The following is a 13591-nucleotide window of genomic DNA, read 5'->3' as shown; positions in this document are numbered from 1 at the left end:
TCACCCATAGAGTTGTTTTGGGACATATTGTTTCTCAACATGGGATTGCAAAACTGACATGGACAAAATCAAAATCATCGTGGAATTGGCTCCTCCTACAAATTCCAAAGGTGTATAGGTCTTTATGGGACATGTCGGCTATTATAGAAGATTTATCTTATGGTATGCCATGAGAGCCAGACCACTTTACAAATTATTAGTGCAATTTCTATGGACAGAAGAGTGTGACCAAGCCTTTGAGCTTTTAAAGTGGCCTAGTCCTTATATCTCCCAATTGGGATATTGATTTTCATGTTCATACTGATGGCTCCAAGTATGTAGTTGGGAGTGTGCTTTGCCAACTTGGTGAACATAAGAAGGACTACCCATTCTACTTTGCCAGTCGACAACTCAATGATGCAGAGATCAATTATACCACCATTGAAAGAGAAGCCCTAGCAATGGTGTATAGTGTTAAGAAATTTCGACACTATTTATTGGTAAATGATTTTGTCTTCTACACTGGCTATCAAGCATTTATTTATCCTGCTGAGCCATCCATGTACAAACAGGAAGAATTACCAGATGGCTCATTTTGCTTCAAGAATTCAATTTCAAAATAGTGGTTTGCAAAGGTGCCCAATGCTACATTGCCGATCACATGTCTCATGTCACATCGGGAGAAGAACCCACTAGAGTAGAAGATGACCTGCTAGATGCTACACTATTTTGAATAGATGTTGTTCCAGAATGGTGTGCAGATATCATTGGGTACTTAATGGCTGGAAGACCACACCCTGAAATTAAAGGAGTGGATGCTAGAAAATTAATACTAAAAGCTGCACCTTATCAACTATACAAGATGGGCAAGGACCAAGTTTTAAGGAGATGTGTAAGGCCATATGAGATCATGCCAATCCTCAATGAAATCCATGAAGGCATTGTAGGAGGACACCTCCAAGGGGAAGCAATAGTAAGAAAAGTCCTCCTCGTAGGCTACTGGTGGCCAACACTTTGGACAGATGCCTATGAATATGTCAAAAGTTGTGATGTATGCCAACGGACTACTAAACCACAACACAAGGACTTCAATCCCCTAACAACAGTCATTGCACAAAAACCATTTGAAAAATGGGGGATTAATTTTGTGGGTCCCATCCATCTAGTAGGAAAGGGAACACAGGCACGCTACATCATTGAGGCCACTGATTACTTTACCAAATGGGCTGAAGCTAAAGCAGTTAGAAAGGCAGATGCTAGAAGCACAGCAAGGTTCTGATACACGAGGTACCCCAAACAACGAGCAAGGGGGAATGAGCCGTGGCGAGCAAGGGGGAACATAATTGACATCACACATTCTAATGTTTGAAAGAAATTATACATTTCTATGTGACATTATGGACCCCTTTAGCTCAAATTTGTTTTGATACAATATGTAGGAAATGGAAAAATGCATCCAAGAGAGTTGATGCATAAATTCATTTTGATACACTATGTAGGAAATGGAGAAATGCAATTGATGCATATAATGGAACCCATAATGAAAATGATATTCTATAAGAACATCCTATTGTGAATTCCTAGGTGGTGCATAATGCTCCCCTATAAAGGGAAGGTCTCTCATCTCCAAAAGGAATATGTACTTTCATGCTTCTACTTCACATACTCATAGTAATCAAGCAACACACAATTGGATGGAACAATAATACCCTGGGGAATTTCACATAATCTTGTAGTAGCTATTGGGATTTTTGCTAAAATTTATCTAGTAGACCTTGACTAGCCAATTCTTGTGTGAATACTACAATTTCTAATGTAGACATAAGAGGCATCCTATGTCAAATTATCAGTCTTCTTATATCTAACGTAGATATAAGAGGAATCCTACAGATTATCAAACTTCCTTCTAATCAAACATTATGGTTCACAATCTACTATGATACCAAATCCATTTCTAGCCAATTGTTAGGAAGCTTTCCCACCATCACTTGCTTGACAATGTACTCAAATAACTCACCTTTAAATTTACTCACTTAAATATTTGTCTTCCAAATTGCAAGAGATGGTCCAAGTAGCACTCTTTTGAGTATGACTAGATGATTTTTAACCCTCAAGCTTTATAGGCAAAGAGGTTAGGCTGATTGCATATGTATTTTAGTAATGGTGGTCTATCATGCTATAATTTTGTGCCATACAAAAAAGTGTCTATCAATTTCTTCATATATCCCATTGTTGGGATATCAGGATTGCATATGACATTTAAAATAAATGAATATATAAATGAGTGAATGAATAAATAAATAAATAAGTAAATATATATACACATATACTCTCTAAATCCCTTGCAATAAAAAAACAACTTTTGATTTATGCAAATTTTGGCCTTTTTGGCACCAAACAAGAGCTCAAAAGGCCCAAAAACCTTAGAAACAACTGTAAACATGAGTACCTTTTGGTGATTTCTCAAAACCCCCTCCGGAAAAGAAGTGCATCTATTTCTAGCCAAGGCAGCCCGGCCGGCATGGGCTGCTTTGGCTAGAAATAGATGCACTTCTTCTCTAGAGGGGGTTTTGAAACATCATTGAAAGGCACTCGTGTTTGCAGTCGTTTTTAGGGTTTTTGGACCTTCTAAGCTCATTTCAAGTGCCAAAAAGACCAAATTATGCATAAATAAAAAGTTTTGTTTTATTGTAAGGGATCTAGAGTAAGAGCCTTCTTTTAGTGGAACAGTTTTTGCATATGATTGCTAGTGATTCTATACCTACAATGCACTATCAAACCAAAATGTATAGTAGAGCTTTCTTTTTGTGGAAGAGATTTTGCGAATTGTTGTGCGAGTGATTTCCTACCTAGGATGCACTATCAATCCCAAATGTATCTTTCCTTAAACACAATGTAAAGTAAGCACCTTTCAATGCTTTTGGGTGAATATTTTGAACTTGGAGCTTTCTTCCCATTGTTAAACATGTGCTTGTCCCGCCATGATCTAGCAATGCATGGGAATAATTTTTGTCTTTTATTAGTTATCATGAAACAAATTTAGATAGACATTTTTCATTGCCCAATTGCTCGATTTAGACTTTGGCTCTTTCCCAGTCGCTCGTGAAATGGACATCCTCTTATACGAGAATGTGATGAACTAATTCAGATGCCCCATTGAAATTGTGTTAGATAGAGGCACGCATTCGTAAATGAGGTTATCCAAGAACCCTTGACTGGCTTTATGGTAATTCATATAAAACTCACACCCTACTACCCCCAAGGGAATGGACAGGACTAATCCACCACCAATAAAATATTATGCATTATCCTCACAAAGGTAGTAGAACCAAAGCGTTTTGATTGGGTAGAGAAACTAAATGCAGCCTTATGGGCATACTGAACCACACTCAAGGTCAATACAGGGAATGCACCTTTTCAATTAGTGTACGGCCTTGAAGCTGTGGTCTCATTGGAATTTGTAATACCAAGCCTACGCATAGCAGTACACGAACACATGGGAGATTGTGCATCCCTAAAAGAAAGACTCTATCAATTGGAGAAGCATACAGAGACCAGATTAGTTGCCTACCATGCCATGACAACATAAAAACATAGAAGAAAGGCATGGTTTGATAGAAACCTTAAAGCCAAATACATCAAGGAAGGTGACCTGATTTTGCTATACAATGCCAAAGTCCACAAGGGAAAACTCAAATATCTAGGTCAAGGAGCTTATAGAGTTAAAAAAATGAATCCCATCAGAGCTATGTTGCTAGAAACATTGGATGGAGTCCAATTCAACACAACCATAAATAGGAGCCAACTGAAGTGCTACTACATCAACACGCAATCCATCCCCAACAATATTAAAGATTTGGGAACCCCAAGTATTCAATAGTTAGCACTAGATTGTTACACGCGCACTCACTAGCATATGTACATTTTTGCACATCTAGTTTGCACTAGATTGTTACATGCACACTCACTAGCATATGCACATTTTTGCACATATAGGTATCCCTAATCAATTTCCACCTAGGGATGATTGAATATTAGCTGCCCTATGAAATCCCAAAAATAAGCATATAGTTAGTCCCTACCTTATCGTCGACAGATCACGTGCACTCACACGATTTTGCATAGGCACATAATAGATTGCATCAATAATAGTATCACACACTTTCATTCCATACTCTCAAAGCATGCAATGAATTCACAAGCAGGACAAGAAGCTATGCAAAATCTCAAGATGAATTGACAAAAGAGTGTGCAGCGTCAGCAACGAGACCCCCACCAAACATCACAGCCGTGTCCTAAATGCACAAATATCACACTTGCATACAAACTTATCTACAAGTTCAATGATCTGAGTACACTTCCACCACCTAACATGAATGCAAGATAGCAAGAAATGCCAGCCTCAACAAAACAAGACCCTTGCCAAACCTCTTCCCAAGAAGATTCGATGATAGAGTCCGCAGCCTCAGCAATGCGATCCCCTCCAAAGTTCACAGCCGTCTACCTCTCCTCAAGTGGATATAAGCTTCATGGCTATAGACTAGAAATTGTATGGTGCAAAGGCATTACACTAGAAGCAGTTAGCATGCCACAAGCTCAACAGCCAACCACCACTGGTTTATGCGCATGGCATCCCAACTCTCAAATCAAAATAAGCCATAACTCGAGGATGGGTAATAAAATGGTTCTGGGAGTATGTTGTCTCTATGTGCGTGTAGAGTAGCGGCAAAGCTTTGCTTGTACTTGCATAAGGCTAGGAATAATCTCTCTTTGGAATCCAACATGCATGTTCTACATACAAGTTCTACATGCGCTTTCTACATGCAAGTGCTACATGTGATTCCTACATGCAAGTTCTACATGCAAGTCCTATATCCGATTTCTACAAGCATGTTCTACATGCAAGTCCTACATGCAACTCCTACATGCATGTTCTACATGCAAGTCCTACATGCAGTTCCTACATGCAACATGCAACTTACAACTCCTACATGCAACTTCTAGATGCAAGTTCTACATGTAGAGAGAGAATGTCTTACAATTCCTACATGAAGAGAGAGAAGCTCTAAAACTTGTATATATACCCCATAATGGAACGAAGCCCGCACTCTTTGGGGCATTGTGTTGAGTTCTACAAAAGCATGTCCTAACCTTGCAACTCCTCCTCCCCTCTGCTCCAACCTTGCAACCCTCCTCTCCCTCTCCTCCTCCCTTCTCCTCCCTCTCCTCCTCCATCCTCCTCCCTTCTCCTCCCTCCTCCTCCCTCCTCCTCCTCCCCCATGCTCTTACACCTTCTTCCTCTCCCACTCCTATGCTCCCCCTAACCCTTAGTCCCTCAATCCTTGACCTCCATGATCTATGAGGGAGACGAGTTCTCTGCCATTTACTCTAGTCTGAACCTTTGATCCTCCTTTTGAACCCTAAACCTCTTCTAAACCCTAGACCCTCTTCTAAACCCTAAACCCCTTCTAAACCCTAAACTTCCCTCTAACCCTTAAACTCCTCCTAAAGCTTTCAACCCCCAATGAAGGGAAAAGCCTTAGTTACTCCAACCATGATGGGGCATGTTCCTTTTACACGTGCATGCACTATGTTTGCTACCACACTTAAGCCTACGTCTCTCACCAGAATACGACCCGAGGTCCTAAGGTACACTTATACTACAAACAACAACACCGATGTATTTGTAGATGACAAAAAGCCTCGGAACCCTCCAAACCAAGAATATCATGCTCTTCCTATGGAAGCCTTGGGAAAGAGCCAACAAAGGAGGACAATGAACCTAAGGGTTTAGATATAAGCGACTTGGCCTCTAACCTAAGGGTTTAGATATGAGCGAGTTGGCCTCTAACCTACTGAGTCAGTTGGGCTAGCAATGGAAGCTAGGAACCTCCAAGGAAACACCAAGTAACCCCCACTTATTCCCAAAGAGGGACAATGTTTGGTGTGGGGTATGCAATGGCAATCATCCCTCCAATGAGTGCCCCCTACCTCAGGGCAAGGCAAGCCCTCTAATGTGCACACTACTATAGATGGGGAAACCACGACACCTCCCAATGCCAATTTCCAAAGGTCCTTTCCCACAACTGATCTACCAGCCAAGACCCCAATTAGCCCTAATGGCCCCACCCAACCCGATGAATGCACAAGGAGCCCCTCTAGCCAATCCAAATGAAAGCATCAAACTTATTATACCATTCTCTAGGCACTTGCTTAAGATGATAGAGACTCTTCTTCAGCTTGCAAACTAAATGCTCTTTGCCCTTTTCTTCAAAGCCTTCCGGTTGCACCATGTAAATTTCCTCATGCAGATCCCCATGCAAGAAAGCTGTCTTGACATCCATATGCATAAGCTCCATATCTTCTGCTGCCACTAGTCCAAGCATGCATCTAAGTGTGGTCATCTTCACAACCAGAGAGAATATCTCATCAAAGTCCACACCCTTCTCTTGCTTGAACCCTTTAGCGACCAAACGGGCCTTGTACCTAGGCACAGCATCACTTGTGACCTTCATCTTGTAGACCCATTTACATGGCAATGCTTTCTTTCCATGTGGCAAAGAAACCAAGTCCCAAGTCTTATTCTTCATAAGTGAACTCATCTATGATTGCACAGCATACTCCCACTTGCATTGATCCTCGTGCATCATAGCCTCTCTCTAGCAAGAAGGCTCCCCACAATCAGTAAGCATCACATAGTCTACCCCTGGAACAAACCTATCAGGTGGTCTAGACACTCTAGATGATCTTCTCAAGGGCATTTTAGCTTACTGTCCCACCTGCATATCAGCCACATTTGCCTCATCATTTCCACCAATAGATGATCCATCATCTACCCTTGATTGTATACTTGTGGGAGTACTTGGTGGTACCATTTCTTGCACATTTGGTGCATGGACAGCTTGTTGTCTATCAACATATGTAGGTGGATTCATGTCCTGGAAAGTGATTCTCCTCATTTCCACATCCCTCATGGGTGCCTTATGCATCTTCTTCTCATTGAAGACTACATCATGGCTGCGTATGATCTTCTTTGCTTCTGGATCCCAGAGACGATAGCCCATCTCTCCACTTTCACCATAACCCAGAAAGATGCATTTCCTAGACTTAGGATCTAGCTTCTTTCGAAGCTCTTTTAGCACATGTGCATATGCCTTGCACCCAAATATGCACAAATGAGAGTAAGAGGGCTTCTTGCCACTCCATGCCTCTTCAAGAATACCACCATCCAAACTCTATTGATCACATGCACTGTAGTCTTCATTGCCTCAGCCCAAAAACCACCAGAAAGACTTTGCATTGGAAAGCATGCATTGCAACCTTTCTTGAATGGTACGGTTCATCTTTTCTGCAACTGGATTTTGCTCTGGAATATGAGGGGATGTGAGCTCCCTCTTAATCCCACGTGTATCACAGAAATGCTGAAAGTCATGAGAGAGATACTCTCCACCATTGTCAGTTCGTAGGCATTTAAGCTTTCTACCTGACTGATTCTCAACCAAGGCCAGCCATTTTTGAAATACCTGGAACACATCACCCTTCCGAGCTATAGCATAAGCCCAGACTTTCCTAGTTGCATCATCAATGAATGTCACATAGTATTCAGCCCCGCCTAATGACCGTGTAGGCATGGGACCACATACGTCTGAATGCACCAAATCAAGCTTTTCAAACTCTTTCTTTCCCCTTCTTTTATGGGCTGAGTTAGTCTGCTTCCCATAGAGATAGTGCTCACAAAATTCAAAATCAGAGAAACTCAAATGCAGTACATAACCCAAATGGCATAAGAGTTTCATCCCATTTTGGCTCATATGGCCCAACCGGCAATGCCATAAAGAAGTGCTTGGCTGCTCGGTTATTGCAACGACATGATCAAATACCCCTGATACATGTAAGGGATACAAAGTCTCACACTTGGCACCCCTGGCCAAAAGCATAGAGCCCTTCTGAGTTTTCCAATTCCCAAAACCAAAAATGGTCTAAAAACCAGCATCATCTAGCTGACCCGTTGAAATGACACTCTTGGTCAGCTTAGGCAAATGTCTCACATTTTTCAAAATAAATGCAGACCCATTTGCAAAAGAAAACTTTATGTCACCTACTCCCACTATGTCACATGCATAGTCATTTCTAAGATGCACACAACCTATCTTTCCACTGTCATAAGTGGAGAACCATTCCCTATGGGGATTAACATGGAATGAAGCACCAAATTCCAAAATCCAATCTTGGGAATATGCATCATCTGAAGTGGTAAGCAACTCTGCAGATAAACTAGACATGAAGAGAATATCATTGTCACTATCATGTGTGACTGCATTGATCTCCTCGATCTTCACTTTTCCTTTGTCCTCCCTTGGACTCTCTTCCTTCTAATTTGCATTCTTTTTCTTATCCTTTTGCTCTCTTTTCAGCTTGTAGCAATCCTTTTTCATATGGCCCTTCTTGCCACAGTGGTAACACTCAATGTTCCGTACCCTGGATTTGCTACAAGACTTCCCTCTTTCTTGGGACTTCCCCCTGAACTGTGATCTGCCCCTTTGCACATTTAAGGTTGCATCCTGCTTGTTGCCGTCCATAGACTTCCGTCTAATCTCCTCGGCCAATAAGCTAGCCACAACATCATTAAATTTCAGTACTCCACCAGGTGCAGAGTTATTGATAGCTGTACGGAAGGTATCCCATGAGGATGGCAATGAACATAAGAGAAATATTGCCTTAGTCTCTGCATCAAAATTCATCTTTTGAGCCTGAAGCTGGCTGAAAATAATATTGAATTCATTCAAGTGAGAAGCAATGGAGACCCCTTCCTTCATCTGTAGCTCAAACACCTCTTCATGAGGTAAACTTTATTAGAGGCAGTTTCCTTCTCATAAGTGGCACACAATTTCTTCCACAAATCTTCCGTAGTCTACTCATTTACTACTATGAAATAAAATGACTTTGCAAGATGAAGTCTAATAGTAGACTTTGCTAATGCATCCAACTCATTCCAATCATCTTCAGACATATCTACAGACTTAGCTTCAATCCCTGCCAAGGGTTTAATCTACTTCTTTTGAATAAGCACATCCCTTATCTGTTCTTTCCACAAAGAAAAGTTTGTCCCATCAAACTTTTTAATGCTTAAAAACTCCTTTTCAGGCATGGAAGAGGATGCCATGATGCAAATGAAGCAAAATCCCAAATGCTAGTGCTTGTAAGAGAGAATCACACCAAATACCAGGTGCACCCAAATGTGTGTGCCACAATAGAGTGAAATATCACCAAAACTCAAAGCTTAAAGCATCAAAAGATGCAGCTGACTCATGTGCATGTACTATGCATCCACATGAGCAAATCTGGCCCAAAAGAAAATGCCAATTGCAGTGGTTATCCAAAATGCCAATAAGTGCCAAATGGCTCAAGCATAAACACTATCCAGGGGCATATTCATCAATAATATCTCACCCAAGAGAGCATAACACTATCAGTGCATCACCTGCAATGTGTCAAAGCTGTCCCTCAGCATAAAATAACATCCATGTGCAAAGCGTCCATAAAAATAGTATCCTACAAGGCAATCTGGGCCTATCAGCACATCCAATAGGGATCGCAATGCATCCAAATGGCCAATAAATCATCCAGTGCAGCCCAATGCACACCACGAATGAGCGCACACAGCTCAAACTATAACCAGAGTGATCTACATAAGGTATGCTCAAGAAATCATGGTCCCACGGCAATGACCGCTACTGAAAATAGAACTTGAGATGCCTCAAAACATGGGCACCATTGCATCATCGGACTCAGCAAGAAAATCTACAAATATCTCTCTTCTGCTAGAACTCCAAAATCCCAACCGATGAGTGAGAAACGGGAGTCAACGCTTATCCACTGCCATGTGGCATAAATCTAAGGTTTCAAAACCTTAGAATGAAAAATGCATAACAGAGAGACGAAATCCAATACACAGAGATCTATAACTCTGAAAATATTTCACCGAATCATGCAAGAACTGATAGGTAAGGGTTTTCAGGCGTCCAAAACGCAATGGGACTGACGGTTTTGGAAATCATGGTCTCAATCACTGGGTCCAACACACGGACTGAAAAACGTTTTTGGAAATAGAACTATTTGTACACTCCACCAGAGTATGAATGATGAGCAACATAGAAGTTTTAGGACCTCCTGAGTCCACCGGAACTGACAGATCTACAAATGGTTGCTCCAAACTTAAGTTCCAACGCCTTGGTAGAAAAACGTAGAAACTGACACAATGAGTCAGAAATCCAATGAAATGATCCCAAATTCAAGAATGAAGGTGTTTCCAAGCTCCTGAAGTGAAGTGGACACCAAAAGCAAGAAATAGTTGCCTCTACAAGTCAATAGGGAGTCTCTGTCGTCGAATGAAATAGGGAAAAGCTTAAAAAACGACTTTTTCTTTGAAAACACTTAATAGGCTCTCAAAAACACTTTGCAAAACCAAAGTGACTTTCCAAAGGTTCCTTCAAGGTCTTTGCACAGTCGGATGCAAGTAAAATCATCCACAAAGCTTCCCACATAGCTTCTCCTTCCTCCCACAGAGCTACTGAGTTTCCAGGCATTCATGCACGCTCAGCTAGATCACCCGGGCTCTGATACCAATTGAGAGTGCTCTCAATGGAAGCAAGAATGGAAGAGGGAGAGAGAGAAACAGAGAGCCACACAAGTTTTGGTGGGTGCAGAACACCCTAATCTTCTTTCATTCATTTATATATGTGTTTGAGTATTGTACATAACCAAGGTAAAGGCACAGTGACCTTTAACCCCCACACACTCAAGGCAAGTGCATGCCCGTATAAGGGCATAATGATAGATGCTCAAGAATTGGTACAGGAATGCCAAGAGAAATTTGAGCATAGGCTCAAGGTCAACAAAGGGACGGATACCATCCACCCGAGCCGCTTGACTACTCATAGGGTAGAAAAGGCACTTAGGGTGCTAGAGAGGGTGGAAAAAGAGGAGCTCCCCAGCTCTAGCGACTCAGAGGCTCTGATCTTGATGCAACGGATGTTCCAAGAGGACCTAGTGCTATAGAACCTAAGAGAGGAAGGATCCCTCTATGGCCTCGAGGATCCGCTACTATCAGTAGGGAGGGAGACCTAGACTTAGGAACCATGTGATATTTTCGGGTTAGCGGCCCTCCTCTCCGCAGAGATAAGGATGCCAATCGCATCCTTGTTAAGAGGGAATCCTATCCTCTAGCGAGACCTCTCAAACTGGATGAATGGGATTCCTACCCTAAGGTTCTACCAACCCGAAAGATGACCAACCACAGGAGGAGAGCTAAAACCTAACCAAGGTCCCCATCAATAAGTTAGGCCAATACTTCGAAGGTGATGATACTAATGCAACTATCCCCATAACCTACCGGAGCTAAAAGGTTGATGCCATCCTGGATGGGTGAGTGGGTGAGTGTCTGCACCAAGGAATGTTGGGAGAGGTGGGAAAACCTTATCTCGAACAAAACCATGTGGTAGTAAACCAAGACGATGGCTAAACCCATGGGATTTCTCACAGGTATTAACATTAAAGTGTTCATCTTTACGTACCCCATTCGATTTGTGGTCATGGACTTCACCCAGCCAGTAGCTTGGATATAAAGCCATCCTAAGCAAGCCCTTCCTGCAAATGTCTAGACTCGTACATGATTGGTGCACGGACAACATCTACTTACAGCATGAGGAGAAAATCATGCAAGTGTACCGACATACATACAAGGCTCATCCACTGTCGAGACACCTATTTGCCATGGAATCCCACACAATCGACAGGACCACATTCCTAAAACTGTTCCAAACTTGTGAAAGAGAAGGCAACGGGAAGGAAGCAGATGAATTTTGGTATGCCCCTCTCCCAAGACAGAGTCCTCTCAGATTTGGATGCACATTCTGGCAAACATTGATGTCCTAGAAAGAGTAGGATTCCAAATAACAACCCTTCAGCATGAAGACTTGAGTACGATGGTGCCCCTCATGATGTTCAACATGCTCCGAACCTCGTGGGGTGAGCATAGGGGTGTAAGGGAAAATCAAACCTCCATTGTCTAACATATGTGGGTGCCACTACTTCTCACCATGAGTTCTCCTCCAATTGGGGACCTCAATTGAGTAAAATTACCTCTCTAGTTGGTTCCATGAGTGCCATGCAAGAGCCCTCTCAAGTTAGAAGCTCCTAAGTTCCAAATATAGCCCGGCCATTGTACAAGCTGTTAGTAGTCTCTGAGTGGAGTCTCTGGACCGAGGAATGTAAGAAATCCTTTGAAACCCAGACCCCGGACTAGAATCTAATATTCCATGTCCACATAGATGCCTCAAACTTTGCCATTGGATGCATGTTAGCCCAACCAGGAGAGTACAACTTGGACTACCTGGTATACTTTGCTAGCTGTGGCAATTAAACGATGCTGAGGTTAATTACACTACAACAGAGACGGAAGGTCTAGCCATGGTCTACACATTTAAGAAGTTCAGGAATTACCTGCTTGCCAACAAGTTCAACTTTTTTGTTGATCATCAAGCATTACTATATTTGTTAACAAGCCTTGAAGCCTTGCCATGACAGGATGCATAATGAGGTGGATGCTAATCCTTTTGGAGTTTGACTTCACAGTCAGGGTGCATAAAGGAAAGACCCACGTCCTAGCCGACCAACCTTCCAGGATTCCCAATGGGGAAGCTCCAACAGGAGTCGAGGATGACCTCCTAGATGCTCCCCTATTTCTCATTGACATAATTCTGGAATGGGTAGTCGAAATAGGCCACTACCTATGGCAAACGGGTTACCCCTGGACAAAGCCCTCAAGAAGGATAGAGCCCACAAACTCATTAAGTATGCAACACCCTATCAGCTAATTGCAAGCCAACTATATCACATGGGCAAGGATGACATCATGTGCAAGTGTGTGTGTGAACACGAATATATTAATGTGCTTGAAGAAGCCCATATCGAGATAGCCGGTGATCACTTCATCGTTGATGTTACGACACGTAAAGTTTTATAGGCAGGCCTCTTGTGGCCAACTCTCTTCGGAGATGCAACCAAGTTTATCAAGCGATGCGATCCCTGCCAAAGAGTGCAAATACCACATAAAGTGGACATGATGCCCCAAATAGGAATATCCAACTGATCAACCCTTTGAGAAATGGGGCATAGATTTTATTAGTTTGATAAGCCCAACAGCTAAAGGAATGGGGCTAGGTACGTTATCCTGGCCACAATTTATTTCACCAAATGGGTGGAGGGATGGGCCACAAGAAAAGCCGCACGGTCCACAACTAAGTTTTTATACGAACAAGCATTACACGGTTTGAATTAGTCAGTGATCAAGGGACTCATTTCCTCAGTGAAACCATAGCGATCCTGACTAGAGAATTCATGATCATACATAGAAAGTTGATGCCATACTATCCCAGGGAAAACGGCTTGGCTAAGAGCTCATCGTAGCATTGTGGGCCTACCAAACGTCTTACAAAATGGCAATGAAGTGCGCCCCCTTCAACTTAGCCTTTGGGGTGGAAGAAGTTATGCCAATGGAGTATGTAGTACCCAATATTTGCATCACGGTGGAAAGGCTCAATAAAAATGCTTT

The sequence above is a fragment of the Dipteris shenzhenensis genome, chromosome 33 (genome assembly GCF_047967505.1).
Source record: "Dipteris shenzhenensis isolate YYH24624 ecotype China chromosome 33, Dip_SZ_1.0, whole genome shotgun sequence".
NCBI lineage: Eukaryota > Viridiplantae > Streptophyta > Polypodiopsida > Gleicheniales > Dipteridaceae > Dipteris > Dipteris shenzhenensis.
Note: the sequence above shows the minus strand (reverse complement) of the source record.